We start from the raw sequence: 15,132 nt of genomic DNA on the forward strand, positions 1-15,132 counted from the left end.
CAGCATCCCAAAGTGCTAGGACTCCAGGTGTTAGCAGCTGTGCCCAGCCTGAATGCCCAATTTTGAACCCCTTCTCCAAGACCCTTTCCAGAAAGCAGGGACATGAGCAAAATCTCTTTTCCTTTGACTTTCAGAAAGCTGCCTTGCTGCTCTTGGAATCAGCAACTTCTTTCTCATACCCACTCTGTCCCCAGTGAAGGTTCTGGCTAGAGAGTGGTACTACAGCCCCCAGGTGGAGGCATGGAGGGCAGAAGAGTCCTTGTGCAACTCTACCCAGCTTCCCAAATGGAGGGAGTAGGGAATAGGAAGTAGAAGTCTCTGATCTGCCTTTCTCTGGTACAAGTTCCTCTCTCCTTCATAATGGAGGTAAAACTCCAAAATGAGCTTTTCTGTGCCTTGCTCCCCTAGTCCTTCTCTCATAATTCAATAAAATTATCATTACTAAGGGCTATGTCAGGGCTTTGGTTGATGCCCATTGATCTCCAAAATATCCTTTTTTCTGGTATGGTTACTTGTATGGGGAGGAAAAGGATTAAGGAGCAGCTCCTACGTGCATGAGAAAGGATTTCTGTATCTAAAAGGCCAACCCAACTACATCAGGGGCTGCCTTTCTTCTAGACTTTCAGTGCTGTGCCAAGTTCCAGAGAGGAAGCGGCAAAGAATAGCAAATATTATGCAATTAAGTATAAGGGAGCTCCCATGGTAGCACCAGAGGAAGGGAAAAGGAGAGAACATGACTAAACCCTTGGCCACACACTTCACTAAAATGGACTTGTCCTATATAAGCCTCCCAATAATTGTGTCCATAACCTTACTTCTCAACTTCCCTTCCATAGTGGAGAGATTATTTATAACCACAGGGGAGTTTGGTGTTGTCTAGCTGCCCTCACCCATCAATCCTAAATTTTTGGTGGAATCCTAAATTCCCAGATCCCAGTAAGACCTTGCCTAAGCCTTTCCTTCTAGATGGGTAGCTTCAAGCATCCAAGCCAGGTTCCTCCAAGGTTAAGAATCACCTGTCAACCACAACGGATAAGCCTGGAAAGCAGGGAGAGCTACGTTTCAGGGAAAGTCAAATTCCATGCAAAACTAGGTCCAGTTCAGTAGTTATGTAAATAGTTGTAACCAGTGAATTCTAGAATCACTTTAACATTATATTGACAAGGCACAGGAGCCTGTAACAAACATAATTATCTCTTTCTATCCAACTGAGTTCTTCACAATCCTTGGTCAACACACTTAACTGGTGAACTACCAGGAGTAGTTCAAAACCCAAAGAAGGTTGCAGGTGCTTCAGGTCCAGTTACATTCAAATTATACTCTGTGAATCTTTGGAGGACTCACAGATGTACCTTAAGGTTCACTGGATATCTGAGAAGAAGATAGCAGATTGTGAAGTACTGGGCCTTTCCCCCTTCCCTTCAATCAGAATAATAGTTTTTGTTGTTTGTTTTTGAGACAGAGTCTCACTATGTCACCCTCGGTAGAGTGCCATGGCATCACAGCTCACAGCAACCTCAAACTCTTGGGCTTAGGTGATTCTCTTGCCTCAGCCTCCCAAGAGGCTTGGACTACAGGCAACCACCACAATGTCCAGCTACTTTTTGGCTGTAGTTGTCATTGTTATTTAGCAGTCCCGGGCTGGGTTCGAACCTGCCAGCTCTGGTGTATGTGGCTGGCACCCTAGCTGCTGGGCTACAGGCGCTGAGCCAGAATAATATTTTTAACATTGAGAAAAGGGATTCTTCTATTTAAATTTTAAAACATTTTTAAAAATTTATTTCAAATCAAGACATATTCTTTCGAAAGACTAATTATATGTATTTTTCCTTATACTGCCCATAAAAAACAGCTTAAAATGCTAAATATTATATATAAAACAAAACTAAGAAGATTCCAAAAAGTGGAGAGAAGAAAGCATACCAACTAGAGATCTCAGAACTTGAGGAGTGACTCACCTGAGGTAAGTGCCCTGGGTTTTTTTTTTTTTTCCCTTATATATCTCAGACTAGGTGCTGGAGAGGGCAGCAACCCAGAAATACCAACAGGCACAGACATAAAAATCCCAATGAAATCTTGTTCTCCCTAGTCAAAGAACCAGAAAGGAAGCAGTCTGGCAAGACAGAAAACTTTTACACAATAAATAGTCTACTTCAGTCAAATACCAAGAAAAAACAGTGGTTCCACTCCCACCCCAGTCAACAAAGGTGAACTAGAGAGCCTATATCTTCACTTTCATCTTTGTGGAACAAAGCACCTTTCCTTCCCATCACCAAGGTAGTGTCACAGAAAGCCATGCAGGGAGCCTAGACTTTCCATTACAGCCAGTAACAAGGCATCTTGGCCTCTCTCAGCAGCCCAGGTGTTATCAGTGAAGGCTTAGTGGAATGCCTGAACTCACAGAGCAGTAATGAAGAACCTCTTACTACCTCGGTGTCAACAGAGGTCCAGTAGGGAACCTGGACTTTCTTTTGCCTTGACTTGGAAATAATGAGACAGTACACTTCTCTTACTGGATTGCTTTCAGAGAAGGCCTGCTAAAATAAATATTTAAATAAGATCCATAGTTTTAGCCCCGTGTGATGGCTCACGCCTGTAATCCCAGCACTCTGGGAGGCCCAGGTGGGTGAATTTGCCTGAGCTCAGTAGTTTGATACCAACCTGAGCAAGAGTGAGACTTCATCTCTAACAAAGCAAAATATCTGGGCATTGTGGTGGCCGCCTGTAGTCCCAGCTCCTTGGGAAGCTGAGGCAAGAAAATCACTCGAACTTCAGAGTCTGAGGTTGCAGTGAGCTATGACGCCATAGCACTCTACAAAGGGTAACAAAGTGAGACAATGTCTCAAACAAACAAACAACAAAAAGATACATAATTTCATTACTTACTACTCAAAATGCTCAAGTTCAATCAAAAAAATCATCATACTAAGACATCAAACCAGGTATTGATTCTTGACTGAAAAAAGACAACTAATGCCAACATGTGAGATGATGAATATGTTAGAATTAATTACCTTACAAGAAACTTAAAGTAGTCATCATAAAAATGCTTTAGTGAGTATTTATTAACATGCTTGAAATAACTGGAAAAAATGGAATGTTTTAGTAAATAATAGAAGGTATAAATAGAAGACCAAATGGAAAGTTTAAAACAAAAAATCAAATAACAAAAAAAAGAAAACCTCTAGATAGGCCCCACAGCAGAATGAAGAAGACAGAAGAAAGAACCAGAGAACTTGATGATAGAGCAGTAGGAATTATCTGATCTGAACAAAAGAAAGAAAACAGACTGAAAAAAAATGAACAAATTAACAGACTCACAGTGAATTATGAGATTTTGACAAAAGATCTAATAATCATGTCATCAGAATCTAAGAAGGAGATGAGAGATAGGTGGAACTGGGAAAGTATTTGAACGGCTGAAAACCTCCCAAATTTGGCAAAAGACATAATCCTACAGATTCAAGAAGATGAGTGAACCCCAAACAGGAAGAACTCAAAAAGATCTATCCTAAGACACATTGTAGTTAAACATCTGAAAACTAAACACAAAACAAATAAATTATCTTAAAAACAGCAAGATAGAAAAGAGACCTTAATTATAGGAGAAACAATTCAAATGAAAATGGAGTTCTCATTAGAAACCATGGAGGGAAAAAAGAAGTTACAGATGTTTCAAGTACTGAAAGAAAAGAACTGTTAATTCAGAATTGCATACCCAGTGAAAATATCCTTGAAGAAAGAAGAGAAAATCATAACATTCTCAGATGATGGAAAACTAAGAAAATTTGTCATCAGCAGACCTATTCTAAAAGACTGATAAAAGTAATTTCTCCAAACAGAAAAGAAATGACAGAAAAAAGAATCTCGTAACATTAGAAAATAAGAAAGTACATGGAAAGCAAAAATCTGGTAACTTAGGAGATGATTAGGCCATGAAGACTCTGCCTTCATGTATGGATTAGTGTCCTTAAGGGCTTCAGGAAGACAGTTTAGTTTCTTTTGAACTTACTCCCTTCCATCATGTGATGACACCTAGGTAGCATCATCTATGAGTAATGGGCTCTCATCAGACACTAAACCTGCTGGTACCTTGATTTTGAACTTCCAGCCTCCAGAGCTGTGAGAAATAAATTTCCGTTCTTTATAAATTACCTCATCTTAGGTATTTTGTTATAGCAGCACAAATGAACTAAGATATACAACACTGAAATATGTTGGACAGAGCTAAAGTAGTACTGAGAAGAAAATTTATAGCACTAAATGCTTGTAATAAAAATTAGTAATGGTCTCAAATCAACACTCAAGAAACAAGAAAAAAGGCAAAATAAATTCAAAGGAAGCTGAAGGAAAAAAATAATAAAGGACAGAAATCAATGAAATTGAAAATAGGAAAACAATAGAGGAAACCAATGAAAAAAATTATTGCTTTGGAAAAAATCAGTAAGATTTATAAACCTCTAGTAAGATGAATTAAAATGAGAGATAAATCACCAAAATATTTTTTTTAATAAATCTATAATTTTATTAAGACAAAAACTGACAGTGGCATGAAGTTGACATTTAAACAAAGTTTTCACAGAAACCTAACACATGCCTAAAAAGATTTAACAATGTAGTTCTGGTTGGCAAGTCTAGATGTCAAGAAGTGATTCAAGACAGAGCATTTGGGTATGATTAAATTCTTAGGATTTTTTAAAAAATGTTTTTGTTTGTTGTGTTTTACAGTGAACCACTGCCCCAGTATGAAAGTTTAATCTCCTGAGCCCAGGGCTTTTGAAATCATTCAACTCTTGAACTGTTTCAATGAAACTTGTGCTGTCAGTGACTGTACCCTACTACCAATGGGTTTTAGAGTTCAAAGTTCAAAAAAACTAAGAGCATGAACCCTTGTCTTCCCTACTCTCTCATCTCCTATACCAACCTTTTCCCCCAATACTTCAGCCAGTAGCTTGGATGAACAAGTTGGTATTTATAACTTCGTAACTGGAAAAGGGTCATCTTGTTTAATTTCAGGAATTAGCACCTCTAAGACAGAATGATCTCATGTATATTCTCCAATAAAAGACTTATCTCCCCTCAATCAGTTTCTATCTCCAAAATGGCAGCTTTGGTAACTTACAAGCTGGCTTAGTTCTTTGTGGGGAATAGCAATAAGCTCAGGCAAGGAACACCTTGGCTTATAGGTTTCAGGCATTCACAGCTTTTAAACAGTCTCTCACAGTCCTTATTTATGGTGCCAATGACATTTTTTTAAAAAAAGTAAAATATTATGGACATAGAAGAAAATTATTAGTTGTCTGTTTTTTCCATTATTTCACCATTTCCCCAATAAGGCCCCAAATTTTAACCAAAATGATCTACTCATCTCCCTTCTTTCCCACCCTATCCCTCCCACCCCAAATAATACACCAGTAATAGCCAAAAACTACACACATGCTATGCTGTAAAAATGCAGAATTAACACTATTGGGAAGAAGGCTGTGGGTTGTGGAGATGCTCTTTGAAGTTCTACAGTTTTTGCTTTCCCACACACCCAATTCTGCAAATTTTGTCCTTCATAGAAGGCCTTTTGCTTTTCTCAGCAAAGTGTAGAATGGGTTGCCTCGAAACACTTATTCCCCTTCCCCTCCACTGGGAGGGGTGTGCAAACTATACAGCTTGAATGGCTTTAAAGCACTTTGGGCTGCTGCAGGGCACAGAAACTATACTGGCTCTTCAAAGGACATCTTCTCAAGCCACCTCTTGAGAAGTCAAGTAAAAGCAAAATTCCTTCCCTCCCCATTTGAAACCCACAGTCAGATGTGACAGGTGCTGGTACTTCAGGAAAGTTAATTCTTGTCATCTTTTTTGTCATCATCCTCTGAGGGGTAGGAATGCCACATCAGCCTTTCCTCATAGAAGGATATGACAACCTATGGGCACTTGACATTGGCTTCCTTGGCAGGGACCAGGTCAGCCTCATCAGAGTTTTTCCATTTCATCAGGAACATGAGCTCTCCACTGGAGTCTGCGGCTCCAATAATCCGCTCTGGCTCCAAACCCCGGGCAAAGCCTCGTGGCTTTTCTGACTCTTCTTTCTTCTTTGGTTTGCTTTCTTCTCCCTTATCTTCAGAATCAGAATCAGCTTTGCACTTGCCTCCCTCTGATTTATCTGTCTGTGACTGTAAAAATTCAGCAATGAGATCAGGGCAATCCAGGTTCTCTTCTGGCTCCAATGTATTGTTCTCATCTGAGAAACCCTTCCGCTTTAGGAGGTACTCCACTTTGCCCTTTACCACTCAACGGTCAAGAACTTTTTCCACCACATATTCCTCTTCTTCCTCTTTTAGCACCTCCTCTACTTTCTTCTTGTTTTGTTTCTTCCCCATAATGCCCACCAGCTTTCTGATATATAGGGTGATGCTGCTCAGAGCAGTGCCCCAAAACTGGAGAGGAATCGGTGCCATGCTACTAGTGCATCCTGTCAGGCCAGTGGTAAAGTGGTGCTTAGGAAAACAAGTCGGGTGGCCATAGTGGAGCACCTCAGTTATGAGGCATACTGCAGGCCCCGGAGAACAAGAGGCCCTCTTCCAAATCACCAAGATCTTGAATGAAACAGGGGATATTCATATGGGCTGTGAAGCCATTAAAATGATAATAAGGGAATATTATGAACAACTTTACACTCATAAATCCACCAACTATAATAATTGGACAAATTCCTCAAAAAACACAAACTATGAGAACTCAATCAAGAGGAGAAAGATTGCCTAAGTCCCATAATCATTAAAGAAATCGAATTTGGGGGGGTCTCAGCAAGACGGTGGCCGAGTAATAGCTTCCTTGCATCTGGGCACCGTGAGTCTGGGGAGATAAGACCCCAGGTATCTCTGGCTGGTGGGATCTGCCTATAATTATCCCTTTGAGGATACAGGGAGTCAACAAGAGACTTCTGGACCCCAAGACAAGGACAAAAATAGTGGAAAACTGACAAGTGGTTGCATGTGTTCAATCGGCCTAATCCCAGCGACAGCTGTAAGTACAGTAGCAGCGAGACTGCAAACCAGAAAAGCCTTACCTGTGAACTGTTTTGGTGTTTTTGGACTTGGCACTCAGTTGAACTGCCTTGGGGAGAGCTTGAGCAGGAGTCTGGAGAACTTTGGGCGTTGTCTAGGGCCCCAGACTGAGCCGCTGAACCGGAGGGAGCTGATAGTGTTTGGCTGTGGGCCGCAGGGAGCCATTGGGAGAGAACTGCCCCAACAAGGTCTGCCCTTAGGGTTATAGAGCAAGGATCTGGCGGAAGCTAGTAACGTAGTGACTAAGCAGCCTAAAGGTGGGGACGGAGCCACCTTACAGCCCTAACCCTCAGGGGCAGAGTGAGACTGGTTTTGGCACACTGGGTATGTGGATAGCCACTTCAGTGATTCCAGCAACGAGCACTTTCCTGGGAAAGCTTCTGCACAGCAAGTTTAGAAGTTTAAACTTTTAAGAGTGTCTTTTAAGAGGGCTGAAGAGAGATTTAGGGTGTCTACCCTGTAGGGTTTGAGAAATCAGTGGAGGCCTCCAGTAGTTTCAGCATTGTGATTAACATCTCATACCCCAGAAGACCACCTGTTGCCCGTACCAAACGGTCTATGAAACTAGTATATGGTGCCCCATGATCGCATTAATGTACACACCTATGATTTATTAATAATAATGAAAAAGATATATATACTGCTTTGTTTTTGGTTGTTTTTTTTTCTTTTTGTTTGTTTGGTTTTTTGTTTATTTTGATGTTGTTGTTGTTTTCTTTTTTAATTTCAACCTTTTCCGTACAGATGTTTTTCTTTCTCAATTTTTCTAGTTTAAATACAATTTCCCATTGCTGCATTTTTCAATAACTAGAACTTCAATTTTGCTAGTGTTTCTACCCCTATTATTCAGTTTTTCACCCAATTTTATCCTGTAAAGTCTTCTGTTTGCTTGTTTTGGTTTGATTTATAGCATTTTTTCTTTCCTCTATACTTGGTGGAGGTGGGGTACAGTGTCTGATCAGGTTAGCAAACAGCTGTTAACCTCAAGGGAACCACTTAAGCGGGCACCCCCAGAGGTTGAGAGTTTTTGAAGGTTGTGTCAAAGTACCCTACTGTACACCTATATTGCTCTGTATCCCTCTTTCTGTGCCTCTCTTCTTTTTGTCAATATTCTTTTGCCCACCCCATTTCCTTTCTCTATTTTCTTTTCCTTCTTTCCTTCTTTCTTTCATCCCTTCTTGCTATTCAACATTCTCATCCTTCTGGTCCTATACCAAAAGGACTCATCGAAACCTTAGTCCACAGGCATGGGAACTTAAAGAGCAAGAGGAAGTAAAAGGAAAATTAGGGCAAGGTAACAGGTAAAAGAAATCACTCATGAGGAAGAATCAGCAGAAAACTCCAGGCAACATGAAGAACCAGTCAAGAACAACCCCTCCAAGGGACCATGAGGTAGCTACTGCAGAGGATTCCACCTATAAAGAAATGTTAGGAATGACAGAAAGGGAATTTAGAATACACATGATGAAAACAATGAAGGAAATGATGGAAACAATGAAGGAAACTGCTAATAAAGTGGAAAATAACCAAAAGGAAATCGAAGAACAGAATCAAATAAGAGGGGAATGACATGAAGAATATAGAAAGGATATAGCAGAGCTGAAGGAAGTGAAGCAGTCAATTAGAGAACTTAAAGATGCAACGGAAAGTATCAGCAACCGGTTAGACCATGCAGAAAAAAGAATTTCAGAGGTAGAAGACAAAGTTCTTGAGATAACTCAGATAGTAAAAGAGGCAGAAAAGAAGAGAGAGAAAACAGAACATTCACTGTCGGAATTATGGGACTTTATAAAGTATTCCAACGTACAAGTTATAGGAATCCCAGAAGGGGAAGAAGGATGCCCCAGAGGAATGGAACCCATATAGAGAATATTATGAAAGGAAATTTCCCAAATATCACCAAAGCTTCTGACACACTCCTTTAGAGGGATATCGGACCCCAGGTCACCTCAAATCTAACCGAGCTACTCCAAGACCCATTGTGATGAACCTGTCCAAAGTCAAGACAAAAGAAAAGATTCTGCAAACTGCCAGGAGTAAGCGCCAGTTGACCTACAGGGGCAAATCCATCAGAGTGACTTCAGACTTCTCTAATGAAACTTTCCAAACAAGAAGACAATGGTCATCTACTTTTAATCCACTTAAACAGAACAATTTCCTGCCCAGAATTCTGTACCCTGCTAAGCTAAGCTTTAAAATTGATGACGAAATCAAAACATTTATGGATATACAAACATTGAGGAAATTCGCCACAACAAGACCAGCTCTACAGGAAATACTTCAACCTGTTCAACACACTGACCACCATAATACATCAGCAGCAAAGTAAGAACTCAGAAATTAAAGGACAGAACCTAACCTCCACACTGATGCAAAAGATAAAACTAAGCAATGGACTCTCACAAAATGAGATGAATAGAATATTACCACACTTATCAATTATCTCAATAAATGTTAATGGCTTGAATTCCCCACTGAAGAGACATAGATTGGCTGACTGGATAAAAAAATACAAGCCATCCATTTGCCGTCTGCAAGAAACACACCTGGCTTCAAAAGACAAATTAAAACTCCGAGTCAAGGACTGGAAGACAATTTTTCAGGCAAATGGAATTCAGAAGAAAAGAGGAGTTGCAATCTTATTTTCAGATACATGTGGATTTAAAGCAACTAAAGTCAAAAAAGACAAAGATGGTCACTTTATATTGGTCAAGGGAAAAATACAACAAGAAGACGTTTCAATTCTAAATATTTATGTACCCAATTTAAATGCTCCCAGATTCTTGAAACAGACATTACTCAGTCTGAACAATATGATATCCGACAATACCATAATAACAGGGGACTTTAACACTCCTCTTACAGACCTGGACAGATCCTATAAAAAGAAATTAAACAAAGATATAAGAGATTTAAATGAGACCCTAGAACAACTGTGCTTGATAGACACACATACAACACTCCATTCCAAAGATAAAGAATATAAATTCTAATCATCACCCCATGGAACATTCTCCAAAATTGATCATATCCTGGAACAAAAAAAAATTATCAACAGAATCAAAAGAATTGAAATTTTACCTTGTATCTTCTCAGACCATAAGGCACTAAAGGTGGAACTCAACTCTAACAAAAATGCTCGACCCCACCCAAAGGCATGGAAATTAAACAATCTTCTGTTGAATAACAGATGGGTGCAGGAAGAAATAAAACAGGAAATCATTAACTTCCTTGAGCATAACAACAATGACGACACAAGCTACCAAAACCTGCGGGATACTGCAAAAGCAGTTTGAGAGGAAAATTTATCACTTTAGATGCCTACATTCAAAACACAGAAAGAGAGCGCATCAACAAACTGACAAGCCATCTTATGGACTTGGAAAAAGAAGAACAATCTAAGCCTAAACTCAGTAGAAGAAAAGAAATATCCAAAATCAAATCAGAGATCAATGAAATTGAAAACAAAAGAATCATTCAGAAAATTAATGAAACAAGGAGTTGGCTTTTTGAAAAAAATGAATAAAATAGATAAACTATTGGCCAGACTAATGAGAAATAGAAAAGTAAAGTCTCTAGTAACCTCAATCAGAAATGATAAAGGGGAAATAACAACTGATCCCACAGAGATACAAGAGATCATCTCTGAATACTACCAGAAACTCTATGCCCAGAAATTTGACAATGTGAAGGAAATGGATCAATATTTGGAATCACACCCTTTCCCTAGACTCAGCCAGGAAGAAATAGAGCTCCTGAACAGACCAATTTCAAGCACTGAGATCAAAGAAACAATAAAAAATCTTCCAACCAAAAAATGCCCTGGTCCAGATGGCTTCACACCAGAATTCTATCAAACCTTCAATGAAGAGCTTATTCCTGTACTGCAGAAATTATTCCAAAAAATCGAGGAAGAAGGAATCTTCCCCAACACATTCTATGAAGCAAACATCACCCTGATACCAAAACCAGGAAAAGACCCAACCAAAAAGGAGATTTCAGACCCATCTCACTCATGAATATAGATGCAAAAATTCTCAACAAAATCCTAGCCAATAGATTACAGCTTATCATCAAAAAAGTCATTCATCATGATCAAGTAGGTTTCATCCCAGGGATGCAAGGCTGGTTTAACATACGCAAGTCCATAAACGTTATCCACCATATTAACAGAGGCAAAAATAAAGATCACATGATCCTCTCAATAGATGCAGAAAAAGTATTTGATAAAATCCAGCATCCTTTTCTAATTAGAACTCTGAAGAGTATAGGCATAGGTGGCACATTTCTAAAACTGATTGAAGCTATCTATGACAAACCCACAGCCAATATCTTACTGAATGGAGTAAAACTGAAAGGTTTTCCTCTTGGAACTGGAACCAGACAACCAGGTTGTCCTCTGTCACCTTTACTATTCAACGTAGTGCTGGAAGTTCTAGCCAGTACAATTAGGCAAGACAAGGAAATAAAGGGAATCCAAATGGGAGCAGAGGAGGTCAAACTCTCCCTCTTTGCTGACGACATGATCTTATACTTAGAGAACCCCAAAGACTCAACCACAAGACTCCTAGAAGTCATCAAAAAATACAGTAATGTTTCAGGATATAAAATCAATGTCCACAAGTCAGCAGCCTTTGTGTACACCAATAACAGTCAAGATGAGAAGCTAATTAAGCACACAACTCCCTTCAGCATAGTTTCAAAGAAAATGAAATACCTAGGAATATACCTAACGAAGGAGGTGAAGAACCTCTATAAAGAAAATTATAAAATCCTCAAAAAGGAAATAACAGAGGATATTAACAAATGGAAGAATACACCATGCTCATGGATGGGAAGAATCAACATTTTTAAGATGTCTATACTTCCCAAAGCAATCTATCTATTCAATGCCATTCCTATTAAAATACGAACATCATACTTTCAAGATTTGGAAAAAATGATTCTGCATTTTGCATGGAACCAGAAAAAAAACCCGTATAGCTAAGGCAGTTCTTAGAAATAAAAATAAAGCTGGGGGCATCAGCATACCAGATTTTAGTCTGTACTACAAAGCCATAGTGGTCAAGACAGCATGGTACTGGCACAAAAATAGAGACATAGACAGTTGGAATCAAATAGAAAACCAAGAAATGAAACTAACATCTTACAATCACCTAATCTTCTATAAACCAAACAAGAACATACCTTGGGGGAAAGACTCCCTATTCAATAAATGGTGTTGGGAGAACTGGATGTCTACATGTAAAAGACTGAAACTGGACCCACACCTTTCCCCACTCACAAAAATTGATTCAAGATGGATAAAGGACTTAAATTTAGGGCATGAAACAATAAACATCCTCAAAGAAAGCATAGGAAAAACACTGGAAGATATTGGCCTGGGGAAAGACTTCATGAAGAAGACTGCCACGGCAATTGCAACAACAACAAAAATAAACAAATGGGACTTCATTAAACTGAAAAGCTTCTGTACAGCTAAGGAGACAACAATGAAAGCAAAGAGACAACCTACACAATGGGAAAGGATATTTGCATATTTTGAATCAGACAAAAGCTTGCTAACTAGGATCTATAGAGAACTCAAATTAATCCACGTAAAAAAAGCCAACAATCCCATATATCAATGGGTAAGAGACATGAATAGAACCTTCTCTAAAGAAGACAGACGAATGGCTAACAAACATATGAAAAAATGTTCATCATCCCTATATATTAGAGAAATGCAAATCAAAACCACCCTGAGATACCATCTAACCCCAGTGAGAATGGCCCACATCGCAAAATCTCAAAACTGCAGATGCTGGCGTGGATGTGGAGAGAGGGGAATACTTTTACACTGCTGGTGGGACTGAAAACTAGTACAACCTTTCTGGAAGGAAGTATGGAGAAACCTCAAAGCACTCAAGCTAGACCTCCCATTTGATCTGGCAATCCCATTACTGGGCATCTACCCAGAAGGAAAAAATTCCTTTTATCATAAGGACACTTGTACTAGACCGTTTATTGCAGCTCAATTTACAATAGCCAAAATGTGGAAACAGCCTAAATGCCCACCAACCCAGGAATGGATTAACAAGCTGTGGTATATGTATACCATGGAATACTAGTCAGCTATTAAAAAAAATGGAGACTTTACATCCTTCGTATTAACCTGGATGGATGTGGAAGACATTATTCTTAGTAAAGCATCACAAGAATGGAGAAGCATGAATCCTATGTACTCAGTTTTGATATGAGGACAATTAATGACAATTATGGTTATGGGGGGGAGGAAAAGCTGAGAGAGGGAAGGAGGGAGGGGGCGTGGCCTTGGTGCATGCCACACCTTCTGGGGGCAAGACATGATTGCAAGAGGGACTTTACCTACCAAATGCAATCAGTGTAACCTGGCTTATTGCACCCTCAATGAACCCCCAACAATAAAAATAAAATAGAAATTGAATTTGTAATTTTAGTGCTCCCCCAAAGGAATGTTCCTCCTAAAGGAAAGGAGTCACTGGAAAATTTTACCAAACATTGAAAGAGTTAACAGCAATTTTATACAATCCCTTCTAGAAAATATAAAAAGAAGAAACACATCCCAGCTAATTTTATGAGGCCAGTATTACCCTGATATCAAAACTAGACAAAGGAAGTAAGAAAAAAAAAACTATAGGCTAATATAACTTATAAATATATACAGAAAATTCTTTAAAAAATATTAGGAAGCCAAATCCAATAATGTGTAAAAGAATTATATACCTTGCCTTCCTCAAGCCCTTTTATAAGGACACTAATCCATTTATGAGGCCAGGGTCCTTATGGCTTAATCACCTCCTAAGGTACCAGATTTTTGCTTTCCATGCACTTGCTTCTTTTCTGATGTTCCAAGATTCTTTATTCTGTCATTTATTTTCTGTTTGGACTTATTGTACGTATGCAAAACTTGTTCAATATTTAAAGCTTAATCATTGCACCATATCAACAAGGTAAAGATGAGAAATCATATTATCCTAACAGTTGATGCAGAAAAAGCATTTGATCATATCCAGCACCTATTCATGATTAAAGAAAAACAATTATCATTAGAATGGAGGGAACTATTTCAACTTGATATATAAGAACATCTTGATTTAAGAGCACTTAAAAATAACCTATAGCTAACATCAAATTATAATTGCAAAAGATTTTCATGTCACCTACCAAGATGAGGAACAAAGCAACAATGCCTTCTCTTGCCACTTTTATTTAACACAGTACTTGAAATGTCATTGCAACAAGTCAAGGAAAATAAATAAATTGTATACAGATTGGAAAAGAATAAATAAACTGTCTATTTCAGATGATATAATTGTCTACATAGAAAATCCTCAGAAATCTGCCAATTGAGTTATAGAAATAATGAGTCCAGCAACATATCAGTTTAAAATATCAATACACAAAGTCAATCAAATTTCTATAAACCCAAGAATATGCACATACTGAAGTTGAAAATGCAATAGCAAACTAATACAACCTTTTTGGAATGAAGAATCCTCAAAGAACCCAAATTAGACTTCCCATTTGATCTTGCAATCCCATTACTAGTAATTTACCCAGAAGAAAAAGAATCCTTTTATCATAAGGAATGCACCAGACTGTTTATTGCAGCTCAATTTAAAATCACCAAAAGGTGGAAACAAGCTAAATGCCCACCAACCCAGGAATGGATTAACAAGCTCTGGTGTATGTATACCATGAAATACTATTCAGCCCTTAAGAAGGATGGAGAGAAGGTGGAGCATGATGATGGATGAGATAGACATTTAGCTCTGCTCTCCCAGAACAACAGGTGAGAGTGAGTGGGCTAGATCATTCCCAGCATGGAATGTTAATGTGGAGTGGCAGTTTGGGGTGTGCAGCAAAGTGGCGGATTGCTGGACTTGGAGTGTAATCTGGACCTGTGGAGACTGCCAGGAAAGTTTCTCTGCTGTGGCTGTGGCCCGAGGATTATAATTCCCCAGTTCGTGGGGAAACTAGGTGTTATGTGGAAAGATTGGTGAAGTGTGGACTCCCAGAGGAATTTGGCAGCCAGAGTGGGGTGCCACCTGCA

General features: G+C 39.0%; 1 pseudogene across 1 annotated transcript; it reads right to left on the reverse strand.

Moving 5' to 3' along the window:
* Nucleotides 1–4,638: 4,638 nt before the first annotated feature.
* Nucleotides 4,639–7,223, reverse strand: LOC128577589 (chromobox protein homolog 1-like; annotated as a pseudogene). Its single transcript, XR_008377595.1, has one exon. The product of XR_008377595.1 is annotated as a chromobox protein homolog 1-like (transcript).
* Nucleotides 7,224–15,132: the final 7,909 nt, after the last annotated feature.

This window comes from Nycticebus coucang, chromosome X, assembly GCF_027406575.1.
Source record: "Nycticebus coucang isolate mNycCou1 chromosome X, mNycCou1.pri, whole genome shotgun sequence".
In the NCBI taxonomy this organism is placed as follows: Eukaryota; Metazoa; Chordata; class Mammalia; order Primates; family Lorisidae; genus Nycticebus; species Nycticebus coucang.